Source organism: Solea senegalensis, linkage group LG9 (assembly GCF_019176455.1).
Source record: "Solea senegalensis isolate Sse05_10M linkage group LG9, IFAPA_SoseM_1, whole genome shotgun sequence".
Taxonomy (NCBI): Eukaryota; Metazoa; Chordata; class Actinopteri; order Pleuronectiformes; family Soleidae; genus Solea; species Solea senegalensis.
This window is the reverse complement of record NC_058029.1, coordinates 23,603,117-23,619,086: the sequence shown is the minus strand read 5'-3', so window position 1 is coordinate 23,619,086 and position 15,970 is coordinate 23,603,117.

The following is a 15,970-nucleotide window of genomic DNA, read 5'->3' as shown; positions in this document are numbered from 1 at the left end:
AGGTCACAGTGTCCTGTAGACGGTGAGACTCCTTCTCCATTAAAGATGATAGCTTAGCCATCCTCCTCCTTCCACCCACCACCTGCACTGATTCAAGAGGACACCCCAGGACAAAGCTGGCCTTCTTTATCAGCCTGTCCAGTTTCCTCCTGTCAACAGTGGAGATGCTGCTGCTTTTATGGCACCACTGAGCCATAAAAGGTCCTCAAGAGTGACCTAACCACTATTTCATTTAAATATTAGTCCTAAACTTAACCAGTTGCTTATAAATTAGGTTCTGCCTCATGAGGACCAGGCTTTGGTCTCTATGTGGACTACAGGTTCTGCATTTATGCCAGAAAAGGCTCTGAAGAGGTAACATGACTTTATACAGACATTATACTGATTCACATAACTACTGGCCTCACCCTAAACAGAAACATGTCTTCACCTTAAAATGGAATCATTTACAATATGGGGACGTTCTTTTTGTCCCCATAAGGAAGACAAGTTCAAAATGTCTTTGTCTGACTTCACAAAGATATAAATACAATTGCAAACACACCCACATCAGCAACGTGATTGGTATATTATTCATAAGGTGAATTAGATGCAGTTTATTCAAATGAATTTTACTCTGGAGAAAAATAGTAATTATTATTGATCACATGTGTCTATAATTAAACAATGAAAGCATGGGTTATGTTTATAGCGTGGATTATTTTGTCCTCATTGACGAACATTCTGATTGTCGACTGAAGAAGTTGTTGAAAAAGCTCAAGTGTGTGTGTTTAAAATGTGTTGAAAAAGAAACAGCAGCCATCACTTTCAACTGGGCTTGGGATTTTTCTTTCTCCTTTCTTCTTTTCCAGTTTATGTTATACCCACAGGATCATGGTGGGGTGTTGACAGCTCTTGTGCTCCACTCCTGTATGTGTGGGCATTAGTTTGCCGTCAGCGGTGCTGCCATAGGGCGACTGCTGACATTAGTTGTTAGATTTCTGAGTCACACACAAAGGGAGCGAGTGGGCTCTCGGCAGCCGAGCTGCCAAATGGCTGGGATAATGTACAGTGGGCTTTGTGCTCTCATACGTCTCTGCCTGCTGCATCCCTGCTTTGGAAGGATAAAACAAACCAAAAAGCTGCAGTTTAAGGTGATTTTCATTCATGAGTCATGTGTTTATTGTTTTCCTGGTTCATTAATTAGTCAAAGCGTGAGTTTAGATACGCTAAATATTCCTCAATTTTTTTGAATTCTTTCAAAATAGACAATGACGCGGCAACAACATCCTCCAGATATTTAACGACCTCTGTCCTGAACATGAATAGACAGCACCTACTTCTATGTAGCTGCCATTTATTAATGACTTGATGGGTTTTTGTCCAAATGTGTTTCCCATAAGTGACACTTAATGTTTGTATCACAGTCCTAAATAATCATTACTTGCCTTTATTAATGTTCCATCTGACCCTTACTGTAAAGTGTGAAACATAAATCCCTTAACTATGACTTCATACATGTATGGCAAAGAAAGAGTAAACATTACTTCAGCATTTATTAACCATTATTACCCTTCATTATGTGCTTGAATAATTAATATCTTAATTAACCTGAATATTAAATGTTAATGCATTCACTAATGCTGATTAATGGACCCATGTTGTAAAGCGTAATCAATGCTCCCACGTGATTGGCTGATGAGGTATTTGCATTAACAAGCAGTTGAACAGGTGTACCTAATAAAGCGACCCGTGACTGTAGAAAATGCCATGTCGAATTGGATGGCATAAAGAATTTGGGGAAAGTCTTCCTGTTTAACGATGAAGGAATGATCCGTCCTGTGATGATTAATGAAGTTCTGTGTGTCTCTGTAATCGCTCCATTAGAAACAGCCTCTGTTACCACAGATGCCCTGCAGTCAGACCACTATCATGCATGTGCTCTGGGGGCCATACTGTGTGATTCTGATGAGCTTTTTAATCACTTACATCTCCCACTGAGGAATAATGCTCAAACCACCAAGAGGGAATTATGTTCAATTTCTTTTTTTCCCCCACTGTCTTGCCAGTAGCTTATTTTCTCACAGTTAATAGCAATTTTAACCCCACACCAGGTTTTATTTCCCCTCTCCTCTGTGATGTGTAAAAATGTAATTCTTCCTTATCGTGACCCAAACAGGCAGTCGTTCATTCAACGGCTGCCAGTTTTTATTTGCTTAGCTCCAGTTCACTTGTCAGCTTCATGCCATGAATACCTGAAAATGGAATTTTGGGTATGTAAACACAGGTGGTAATGCACTGCTTTATTTTTTTTCTCTCTGATGAAAATGATTAACATACTGTGCACATAATGTTGTTTTCAGCTCCGGGGGCTTAATTGAACGATCATTTCTCGTCATTTAATTTCCAAGTTAAATGGAATTTGTTTGCTTAATTGCTGCTGAGAATTTTTCCATTTGTCTCTGCCACGTGGAGAATTTAAGGCAGAGAGCCAGTAACTCACATGAACATCGACGTGTCAGCACGGAAACGTGACAGAAATGAATATGACAATATGACGCCCGGAAAAGCAGAGTCAACAATAAGCAGCAATGCACACGGCACAGATTTACCCGCCATAAGCGACCACAATCCCCTGTGCAGAGAGACAGTGAGAGGGAAACGGGGAATGTTTCAATTACACTATACAGGGAAAGGGCATCTCTGCAGCAGGATTGATATGTCACTCTAACAATGTCCAATTAAAAAGGGAGAATGCTTCCATTATTCTTTTTATTAGAAATACTTGTGCCTGAAACGGCAGTGAAAGACATGCAACACGCAGTTAAAGGTGAGAGCCCACCAGGCGTGAAATGACTACAGCACACATAAAATCATTCATATTTCTCCATGGGCAGCTTCATTTAGGTTTGCAATTATACTGAGTGAGTGTAACATGTGAGTGTGGGTGTGAAACATGTTATAGAGTTAGAGTTATTTTTTATGATCATGTCTTGAACTTTTTATATGAGTAACTATTGATTTCTGTCACTGAGTATCAATCGAGGAGCTGGACATTGAAGCTTTTAGACTCAAACAAGTGTAAGTGTTATCGTATATTTCCCGGATACAGCAGAGGTGGCAATTGGTTGTAATTATTGAATTATCAACATTAAACTACACACACACACACACATAGATTTATTTATCAGTTTTTGATATTAAGAGATTTATTTTGCATCATAAATACGCTGTTATTGTATCATTCCACATTAATAGACGCACTTTTACTTTGAAAAGCTGTGAAATGTCATCATGAATATCTTCATTTTTTCCTCTAGACCAGAGTTGATGCTCATTGGTCCCCAGGATCGTATATAGTAAAGTCAATTTTCTATTTTATTCAGTCAAACAGACAGAAGTCCAGTAAATAAGTCAATTTAGTAAGTAAGTCACAAGTCCTGTATCCTTTTGCACACATTTGCATGTCAAATGTTTTAAAATAAAAAAGTTGAGATCACATTTTTATAGATTGATTGATTGAATAATTCCCATGAGACATTTTGTCAGCATTCCCTAACATACATTATTTTCATCAACTCAGTATATTTGGGATTTATGGTCAAATCAAAAGGCCCAAAGACGTCACCTCATCAGTGATTGTATGGATTAATCAGGAATATAACCAGAGGCATCATTTCACAAATATTTTTAAAATGTTGTGAGTCAATGTAAAATGATGCCTCGTGAACATCATTATCACCTGTGCATCCACACGTGTGATTTATATGATACGCTGCTGCCCCGGTGGAAAACACCTTGAACAAAGGATCAGTGAGCACAAAGGCACAAATCACAGAGGTGATAGAGGTAATATCCCACTGCTGCACATTTTAATATTAATGCTTGTCACGACATCTCATCAGTACGTTTTTGTGGAAGTGAACAAGTCACTCTCGCACCCAGAGGAGGTGACCATGACAAGCTTCTGAAACAAAGGGAACCTTATTGTTTTCACACGCTTTATTTGCTCCTAAGAGACTAAATGATGAATCACTCCTTCATATTTGTCTTTGATTCTTTCACATTAAAGGCACAGGGAGTAATATTTTGCAACATTTATTGGTGAAGTTGCACGTTACAGCTGAATAGCCCTACTCTATGTAGCCTTCAGTTGGCATCAAAACTCAGAAGATGATTAGGTTACTGTAGAAACACGGTGGTCCAATTTAATTTGATTTTATTCAGACATAACAATACGAAACACAAAATAACAGACTCACAACTCTCGATCACACCTCCTACACCTCACATATTAAGGAAATCACTGCCATCATGTCATTAACATTTACTAATACTTAAAACACTGGAGGAAATATATGCCGTATTACATCATCTGTTTTCTTTAAAATTGGATCAAAATGTACAAAATTGACACCAAAACATTAACTGATGTTATAAATCAAGTGAGAAGAAGAAGAAGGACAAGCTTGTTTTCCATAGATTGGAAAGAAATTGAGTTAATTTTGCAACCAGCTAGTGGTCATTATTTCTATTTCTGGTCTGCTTCCGGAGCAAACCAGATTATATGCATTTTACATACATATGTACAATCTGTGTAAAACAGAAAATAAATGCCAGCTGTTCGCTACACTGGTGTTCAACAAGAACCAATATCTGCATGTGCTGTTTCAATTCACACGCAGGAGGAGAAGGGGTCAAGAGTTTACACGGGGAGTGAACTCTTGCTGGAGTATCTGCTGTGTTGCTGGCACGGCTTGAAGGCGGCACTTATGCAAAGAGAAATGGCCTGTGGGATCTTCACCACCGCAACCCAGTTCAAACTTTGCAGGGAGGAAAACAGCTCCTCGTGGCATCTCGTCTTCTTGAATATGGCGTGCTGGAATGATGGAATACATTAACGCCAGTGGAACTCTATGATCCGACACTCACACAAAAGGGTAAATAAATCCTTGTGTTAGTTCCCCTGTGACAACACTGGGAGACAGTTCAAGTGCTCATAACAATACAGTAAAAAAAGTACAGGCTGATTGAATTTGTGCACTCCCACTCCAGCAGCTCCCTCCTCCAGCTACAACGTTGGACCTAATTATCCCGTGTAAGCAGCAGCTCGGGGATAAGCCGCATCTGAATGTTCAAAACTGTCTGTTATACCTCACTATTTAAGCCCATGCACAACACAGTGGTTATCAGTGTTTTCTTTTCTCCAGCTTAAAGCCCCTCTTCCCTTCCTCTGAGGAGCGGATTCGTGTTGATATGCTCGTCACGTACGCCGTGAAATGTTGATTTCACCTTAATTATTTTCCCCCGGGGGTCATCGCTGTGACTTCTGCAGAGTAAATAAAGCAGCGGTGCGTCCACACAGGCGAGCCCACGCGGTGCCAGTTGCTCAGCCTGCCGCTCTATTTTAAGCACAAACCCAAACGGATGCCTGGTTGGCCGTAATCAAACAAGCCACCATGACACATTTCAACAATTAACTTTTAATCACTTGGATCTCTCTAAATCAAAATCCTCACGGCTGACGTTTATAACTCAGTCCTGTCTGTGCGGCTCAGGGTCAGTCTCATCAAATGAAATGTGTAATAAATCATGTGGGGTAATGAAGAGGATGAGTGGGGGGGGGGGCGTGGCCACGTGAGCAGAGCGGGATTGGCCGCTGAAGAATCAGGTGCAGCGTGTTAACTGAGGTGATGACATGTTGCGTTCAAAGTTCTCTGGGCTTTTCGCCTTTAAATCCTCCTTTATGTCCGAGTTCACGGTCGGTAGTGGCTGATGTAATTAACTGCTCATTTGTAAAGAAACAAAACAAACGCTAGTTTTAGTTCAGACGTCACCAACCTTTTTGACACCCAGAGCCACCTGAAGGGTAGAGAATAATAATAATAATGCTTACTAAGTGAAGGTACTCACTGATTTAGTTGATACCTTTTTAAACTAAACAGTGCACCAGCCAGTGGTTAACATGTGTAACTGCACATAAACAAAGCTTCATATCTATAGGAAGCAACAATGTCGTCATAACGACCAGGATGTTATGATACACTGTTGTTGGGTTGTAGATGAGTGAACACACTCACCCTCTCATTCGTTTCCTATGGCAGTCATCTTTGACTGGGAATACCAAAGGTGCAAGTAAGTTAAATACAGTAAATGATATTACTACTTCTACTACTACTACCACTACTACTATTATGTACTAGGGAGCCATGATATTACTGGTACCGTATCGGAATCAGCCGATATTGGCTTTAAAATGTATTATCAGGGGATGAACAGGCTGCTACCACCTTGACTTGCGCCCTCTTTTTATTCATTTATTTTGCACAATTCCTATTGGTTTACAAAAATATTATGTTGATTTCCCAACAGAAGAGACTAAGTGACCTCTGCAGGTGAGCGCAGGGGAAAATGTATATCCAGTGTCCAGATGCCTGACCAGTGACCATTACACCAACAGAGACGGTAAAGACAGTGTAGGCCCCTCTTTTGCAGCTTTAACAGCTTCCACACTTCTTTGAAGACTTTCCTCCAGATTTTGAAGTGCTTCTATGGGAATTTGCTGTGTCCATTCATTCTGTAAAGCATTTATGAGGTCAGACACTGATGTTGGATGAGAAGACCTGGCTCACAGTCTCTATTCCAGTTCACCCCAAAGGTGCTGGATGAGGTCAGGTCTCTGTGCAGGCCAGTCAAGTTCTTCCACATCAAACTCACAAAGTGATGTTGGAATCGAAAAAAACTGTTGCCACAAAGTTGGAAGCATAGCATTGTCCAAAATGTCTTGATATGCTAAAGTGTTAAGATTGTCCTTCATTGGAGACAGCCTAGAATAAAGCCTGAGTGAAACTCCTGAATTCAATACCTAACAGGTATGGCCTCATACTTTTACCATATAATGTATTTATCGGTATCAGTATCAGTTATCGGTCCAAGCACGGAGAATTTTTATTTTTATTGGTAAACAAGAACAATATCTATATCTATTTTTACCAATATTTAGTTATATTCACTGACCCACATTTGTGTCAGGACACTACATAAAATGTTGTTGGAAATGTTGGAAAGGATCATGCAAGTATACAAGTCATCAATAACATCTTATATTAACTGAAAATTGTCATTATTTATTGTTTAAAGATTTAAACAGTACTATTACTACTACTACTACTACTACTACTGCTACTGCTACTACTGCTACAACCATACCACTACTACTACTACTACAACAATTAGTATTACTACTACTACTACCACTGCTACTTGCGACTACTACTGCTACTGCTACTACTACTACTGCTGCTACTGCTGCCACTACTGCTACTGCTACTGCCATACTACTGCTACTACTACTACTACTACTACTAATACTACCCCATGCACTGCCTATACTACCACCATACCTGCTACTACTATACTACCACCATACCACTACTACTATACTACATGCATACTATACTACTAATACTAGCCATACCACTGCTATACTACTAATACTACTATACTACTAACTACTAATGCCATACCACTACTACCACTACTACATCAGCTACTGCTACTACTACTGCTGCTACTACCACTACTACTACTACCACCCCATACCACTACTACTATACTACCACCATACCACCACAACTACTACTACTATACTACCACCATACCACTATCAACTACTACTACTACTGCTACTACTACTACTACTACCCACTAATACCACTACTGCTACTGTACCACCATACTACTACACCATGCCACCACAACTACTACTACTATACTACCACCATACCACTACCTACTACATCAGCTACTGCTACTACTACTGCTACTACCACTACTACTACTACTACTAATACTACCACTGCACTATACTACCACCATACCACTACTACCACTACTAATACTACCACCATACCACTACTACTACTACCACTATTACTATACTACTACTACTACTACTACTACTGTACTACTGCTACCACTACTACTACTACCTCTAGTACAACTACTGCTACTACTACCATACCACTACTACCACTGCTAATACTACTAAATGTTATTTGTGTACATCCTTAGTAAGGAGGACATGTACACAATATGATGTGATGATACATAATATGATACCATGATAATATGTGTCCCTGTGGAGATGTTCACGTTGAGCTCAGTTGGTCACAGTTAATATCACAGATAATAAATAAATAAATGAATAAATAGAAACAGAAGAGGAAAAAACAAACATTCTTATTATTATTATTATTATCCAGCTGTCAACACGGCACATATTTAACTTATCTAGAGATTGCAGACACTTATTCCACTCCAGCTAGTCCTGCACAATAATTAACAGCACATTGATATCATGAGGTCTTAAGGCAATAAGATAAAAAAACAAAACACTTTATTTATGCTTAGGAAAGTTGCTAAATTGATCAGATTAGACTGAAAACTGGAGGAAGGTTAATGAGTTATGTTCATGTGTAATCCCACATTAGTTCTCTGGTTTGATACACGAGTAAATCCGTCTCTTAGACCGAAACAGAGTTATCATGATTGCATCAAACAGATCAAGTGATTCCCACATAAAGCCGACGTCTACGTCTCACTTGTCCCACCGATTCCCTCTCAAACGGGAGCGACAGCGTCACCATGAAAGTGGAGAGAAACGACAGCTCATAGTTGACATTCCCATCTGCGAGGCATATTCATTTTCCTTCTCCTCTGAACAAATTCAACTTGAAGTCAAACACAGGACAATTTTCTCCGCCTGAAACCCAATTATACCTAATTTACTGCAGACAGCCCGGCACACTGTGCTCCGTGTTTCAAAGAAAATATCTGCAAGTTGTGTCATAACTTGAGCGTCTTAGGAAATTCAACATGATTAACTTGTCTCTTTTTCTGACGTCTAAGAGCAGCAGCAGATAAATACAATGATATTAGATGGAGTTTTTAAGATTCATCACTGCAGATTCAACTCATCTATTGTACCACACGATATGAACATGTACCTCAAGCCATTGATAAACAGAATTAAAGACACCATTTGTAATATTGTTGACACGTGGTTTTTGAACTACGAGAACAAGAGAAATGTTTCCTGCACACCATGATTTATTTGTTTCACAGTTTGCGTTTATCACTTTACACCCACGGCCGACTTGTTCTCAATATATCAACTTTTTATTGGATTTCCAGCGTTTATTGTGCCGATTTTTGCACAAATTGAAAATGCACAAAATAAAAGGGAAAATCAATGGATTAAATAAAACACATAGATATAAATAACTACAATCAAAAGATCCTTGTAGTACAGCTTCTGTATTACACTTTCAGTTCATCCACTATTAATATAAAATCTTTTAATAAATTGAATTGTTTGTGAATTTGTTGACTTTACTCTTCTTTCTCATTATATTCACATATTGTATTGATTTATGCGAGTATATAAATGTAAGTGGCTCCGTAATTGTGAGGATTTGAATACATTTGTGTAATATGATGCATTGGCTCTGTGTGTCTGTCTGTTTGTGTTTCCGCACTTGCCAGTATGACCACTAGTGGCCACTAGCTGCGTGAATGGGGTGAAGTCTGCCATGTCTGATTGCCTTGTTTTCTTTTCACTTTGATTATGAGTTAAAATGAATGTAATGTATGTAATTAATGTATTTAAAGTCCATGCACAAACTGGCTTCTAGATTTAAGAAAAATGGCAAAAGAAACCCGAAATTGAGCCTCATTTCTTTGCTGAAACTTAGAGTAAACTTCAGTGAGTCAGATTTCTTTAGTTACTCAGTTAAGAACAGGAACAGTTGGCTGATTTAATGTTTAATATAAAAATAAATGCTGAATGTGAAACAGGCAAAATTAAACATTGGGAGCGTGAAAGTCAGACTTTCTTCTGTGTTGACCTCATTATGATGAACTCGGAACAATCACCTGACTGAAAACACCAGTAAGGTCTATTTGATTAATATTATGTGTAATTTATGTTCTACTCTGGTTTTCTGCTGGTGCCCTGTAAGCTCATTAAGATCAGGTATATTTTGTATGACACAATAATCCTAATCACAATAACATTAATAACAAAAGAAATGAGTCAAGAAAGTAAATAACTTAAAAAACACCTTGTGTGAAGTCTAAATTCAAAGCAATCATTGTACTTTGTAATCTAAATTGTATTTTGTGTTGTTGTTTTTATATAAATAAACTGTATAATCTAGACCAGCGGTCAGCATCTGGCAGCCAGTGAGTCAAAACTGACCCGTCAGCGTTTGTGAATTCAACAAAGTTTTTTCAAATGATATTCTGCTCTCCACAAAAACAACAAAGTCATGCAACATTCAGTGCCTTTTATTTTGAAAAAAAAAGAAGATAAACTGAGTCTGTGGCACACAAACCAACACTTGTCTTACATTTGCCTTTTTTGTACAAGATTGAATAGTTTAGATTTGAAGAAAAAGGGTTAGTTGATGATGAAGAGATGATGTTTTGGCCCAGTATTCGATTGCTTAGACCAAAAATGGGCCCTCGGCCAGATTTACTTGCCGACCCCTGTTCTAGACTGTATGGGAACAGCAATGTTTCATGTGTTCAAGGCAAAAATAAAAATCTATTTTTCTGATTACCGGCTACAAAATTCCTTTAATAACTTTGTCAGCAGTGAGAGATGCAGGGAGAAAGGAGATGAACACCATCACCTACTGACGGCTGAGGAGTCAGTGCAGGGGGGTAAACATGAGTCAGAGCAGAGGGTCTGTCTGTGTGGAGCCAAAGCCAGGCTGATTTCACAGCTGAACTCCCCCCCGAGGAGGAGAGAGGACGGTGCTGCTGCCTGTGAGTATATCCTCCACCAGCAGGGGTCACTCTGTGTTTAGCAAAAAAAACAAGCAGCAGCTGATGGTGAAAAAAGAGAAAAAAGAAAAAGGTAACAAGAGGCAGCAATCAGGACGCAGCATCTTCGAAGAGGTGACGTTGGAGGGAGAACAGGTGAAATGACACAGGAGATGAGTGTGGACATTATTCGTGTGCGGGAGAACATATTGATTTTGGCAAATTAACCAAAGAGCAGTTAGATGAACAGGTATAAAGGAGGACAAAAAGAGAACAGATGGGCAGGCAGACAGCACTGGCGAGGGGAAAGACGATGGGAATGAAGAAAAGGAGAAGTGATGGAAAGTCTCCAGTTGGCTGCATTTGCCAGCCAACTCCTTCACTGTTTTTGCTTCTTGAAAACTGGTCAGTGAAGAGACTGAAGAAAAGAATCCCTCTGGCTCAGTGACTATGGAGAAGTCATCCCCAGGAAGTGAAAAGGATGGATTAGTCCATTTTTATTGGTTTGGCGAATGCACCCAACAGTCCTGTCTGCTCATCAATCATTCACAGTATACTCCTCTACTCCCCAGTTAGCTACCCCACACACACACACGTCCTCTGTTTGCTCCTTCCACATTCTCTCCTTCTCTTCCCCCATTCTTCTTTTTGTTCTGTCTGTTCTCCATCGTTGGTCCTCAGAGCCTCGCAGCACAAGTTGAGATACATTAAAGATGAATGTGCACAGATCTTCCCATAGGAGACTGTCTCAAGTTCCTTTTTTTTCTTTTGGAATTCAGTTTCATTCTCTCCTCACTTTTCTGAACTGCTTAGCCTAAATGTGAAGTGAGGGTTGAAGAAAAGTGTTTTCAAGGTAGCAAACCTCCCTCTCCTCTTCCTGGAAAATTAGCACAAGCTCAAAAAGACTAGATTTATCTCAGGATGTGGACGGTGAGAAAACTTTTCTTTTCACCGATTTTCACTTTTATGTTTACAGCAGTGCTGCAGCTCGCCAGGAGACTTCATGTGACTTTACTCTGCCATGGTGGCGGGAAAAGCCTCTGCAAACATGAACAGCACCAGTGCCAGTTCCAGGTTTTCAGAGTTCACTGCACACAGCTCAGCCAATATATATCGCAGAACTTGTATATACTCCCATGGGCTGCGCTCAATGTGGGCTGACAGCAAGATGGTCGCCAGTTCAAACCCCAGTTTCACCTACGACCCTTCCTGTGCGGAGTTCTCACCGGGTTTTCTCCAAAAAGACGCAGAGGTTAATTGGACACTCTAACTAAGGTGTGAATGTGAGAGTGAATGGTTGTTTGTCTCTGCGATGATGAGGGTGTGACTCATCTTTCACCCTGTGTCAGCTGGGATTGGCTCCAACTTCCTGCAACCCTCGTGTAGACGATAAAGCGTTAGATCCGTGGTTCTCATACTTTTTGTACCAAGTCCAACCTGAGAAGATATTGAGCTCTCGAAAGTAAAAAAACATTATCACCAACGTTAAAATACAGCGCCGTAAATCGACCGAGCAAAGTCAGCGACAGACTTTTCACAGAAGGCAGATTTATTCCCAACAAGATCATTTACTCTCATTATCCTCCTCTTCCTCACATATACTTCCCACACTGGTAAAGTGAGATTAGATTAAGATGAAGCGAGAGTTAGGGCCAGATTTGATATAGTGAAGATTCCAGTGTTTTATAACAATTGTACTTTCAATTGTACAATTGTACTTTCATTGTCACAATCATCATTTTTAAAAGGTAATTTAACCAAATCTAAGCCATGCAGGAGCATTTTTTTCACATCTGGAGTCAGATTACTGTCACAGCCTCGACACAAACCCCGGACTCTGAGCGAATAGGAACGGTGGCAGGGGAGAGTTTCTGTCCCAGTGCGTCACTGGCCATAAATAATGCGTTTTATAAAAATGAAGTCAAAATGAAGCTGCGGCTTCTTCGACGCACTCCGGTCAAAATTCCTCAGCTATGCCCTGATCACATACCCTGGTAGTACCACCAGAGGAAGCTTGTGTGCCATGGGTGGTACACGTACCACAGTTTGAGAACCATGGCATTAGACAATGAGAGAAATGACTGCACCTGCTGTATTCTAATGTATATCTTCAACTTTGGGAGAAACTTTCCCTCATTATACTCCAGAGAACAGTGAGACATTGCAATAAAAACATGTAAAAAAAGATATAGATGTTATAGATAGAAGTGAGTTAGCACTGGATTCTGTACCTTTATATAAAGTGCTGGCTTTGAGCAGCGTTTCATGGCATTGATCGACTGTTTTGTCATCCTGGACAGTGTTGTATGACTGGATTGTGTGACATCAGCTCTACATTTACCAGTTGTTGCTGGCCACCCGTCCAACTGCTTGTTAATGCAAATATCACAATCAGCTTTTTTATTGGCCAAGTATGAATGCACATACAAGGAATTTGACCCATTTGTCCATGAACGTACTCATAGAAACAAGGACAACAAATAAGACATACAATTGTGCAGAAGGGTTTACGTAATATTAGTGTAAAAAGGGAATACATGGGATTTAAATGACATTGAACGTGGAATTTTCACACGTCTCCAGCGTTTAGCATCTCATTTAATTCTCTCAAAATTCACGCATATAAAAACCATAAGCATGCATATGATGAACAGCATCTGTGAGCATAAAACCATACACGAGCAAAAAAGGCAGGACAAACGCATAAAAACATTTTCCTGGGGGAAAAAAAACACAATGGTAAATATTTATAAAGTGTTTTTCTAGTCTTGATCACCACTCAAAGCTGCTTTACACGCCAGTTTTTTTATACACATTCACACACTGCCAGGAGCAACGTAGGGTTAAGTGTCTTGTCCACGGACACATTGGCATGTAGACTATAGCAGAGCCTGGAATTGAACCCACAACCTTCCAGTTGAAAGGCGACTCGCTCTTCCTCTGAGCTCAGTCAGTGTTGCTGTGTGAGACATAAAACACACACGTAAGCCAAAGAAAACTGATACAAAATAAGCACAATTTCTTGCTAATCACCATTTTCATTGAATTGTGAGTGGCTCAGTCAACGCAGGAATCATCCACAACCCAACATCACTCACGCTTCCTTTGTAATGACACATCTTAACCACTAGATGGTACACAACATTGTTGTGTTAGTAGTATAAAGAAAAAGGAGAGATCATTTATGGTTTTGTGCTGATACGAGAGCTGTTAGAATATACAGGTTCACATCAGACCACAGACACTGAAGTAAGGAAGGGTTCAAGGAACCCTGGAGGCAGGTTAAATGGCTTTAGACTTGTGGATTTTCTAAAAATGAAGGTGCCACTCCTGACACTTAACTAAGTGTCTTTTGTACCTAATAAAGTGGCCAGTGAGAGTATAGAGACACAACAGAGAGAGTGAGTGAGGTCCACACTCCGAGCTCCAAAGACAGAACAATCACTTGGTCTGCTTACAGAGTGGCCGCCACACATCGCCATATCTCACGTCCAAATATTTGATATGTTTTTTACGAGCCACTTAAGCTCACTTGGCCTGTAATAAACCTCCATTTGACGCAGGTTAATATGTGCTACATTTGCACAGCGTGGCCGAATACGACCCGGCCGCAGCTGTGTGTGCTCAGCCGCTCAAACCTTTGAAACCAGATTTAGTTCAAAACACTGTTAAGTTTACAAGCAAGGAGTCTCTGTAAAGTGGTTGGATAATGAGGAGGAGCTAATAAGATTGTCATCATCATCATCCTCCGCTTATCCGGGGCTGGGTCGCGGGGGCAGCAGTTTCAGCAAGGGACCCCAAACTTCCTTTTCCTGAGCCGCATTGACCAGCTCCGACTGAGGGATCCCGAGGCGTTCCCAGGCCAGAGTGGAGATGTAATCTCTCCACCTGGTCCAAGGTCTACCCCGAGGCCTCCTCCCAGCTGGACGTGCCTGATACACATCCTCACCAGATGCCCGAACCACCTCAACTGGCTCCTTTCAACGTGAAGGAGCAGCGGTTCTACTCCGAGCTCCCCCCGGATGACCGAGCTTCTCACCCTGTCTCTAAGGGAAAAGCCAGCCACCCTCCTGAGGAATCCCATTTCGGCCGCTTGTACCCGCGATCTCGTTCTTTCGGTCATGACCCAAACTTCATGACCATAGGTGAGGATAGGAACGAAGATTGACCGGTAGATCGAGAGCGTTGCCTTCCGGCTCAGCTCCCTTTTCGTCACAACCGTGCGGTAAAGCGAACGCACCAGCCGCTCCGATTCTCCAGCCCATCTCCCGCTCCCTTCACCTGGGGCAAGGAGTCACTCCCTACCCGGAGAAGGCAATCCAGATGCAGATGATGTGGTCCTCATGGCTTCGTCGGCCTGCGACCTTCAGCGCTCACTGGATCGGTTCGTGGCCGAGTGTGAATCGGTCGGGATGAAGATCAGCACCTCTAAGTCTGAGGCCATGGGTCTTAGCAGGAAACCGGTGGATTGCCTTCTCCGGGTAGGGAGTGACTCCTTGCCCCAGGTGAAGGAGTTCAAGTATAAGATTGTGACATTGCTATTGTTGTGAATGTCATGTACAAGTGAGTACTGGGGCCATGGATGGGAAAAAAAACTCATCATGGACAGAAAAAACGGATTTGTTTTCTTCATGTAAGTTGGTCATTTTTTTGTGTTTGGCACCATGATGCTGACAGCTGCGGTGTCTTCATGAACTACAAGAGAAAGAGATTCTTCTTTTTGCTGGAGCCAATTTCACCAGTTCATCTATGGATGGCTTTTTGTAGACATGTGCTCAATTCTCAACAAGCTTAAGAAAACAAATCTTGAACTGCATGAAAGATTTTCTTGCCCAAACTGCATGAGAGAAAATATTGTTGACCTACAAGAAGAAAGACATTGTCAAACTGCACGGACAAAAAATAAAATATTGATCGACATGAAGAAAACACAAACTTCTTCGAACTGCACGAGGAAAATAATTCCAGAACTGCATGAGAAAACAGAATTCTCAAAATGATATTTTTTTCTATCTTTCAAGTCAATGAGGATTTTCCCCCCTCCTCCTCTGGCTCTAATACTCCTTTATATAGAGAAAAAGCCATTCCACTGTTCCCCTCTGTTTATTTGAGGAGCAAATGAATTTCCCATGTAAGCCACTGTGCTCGCTCTCTTCACCAA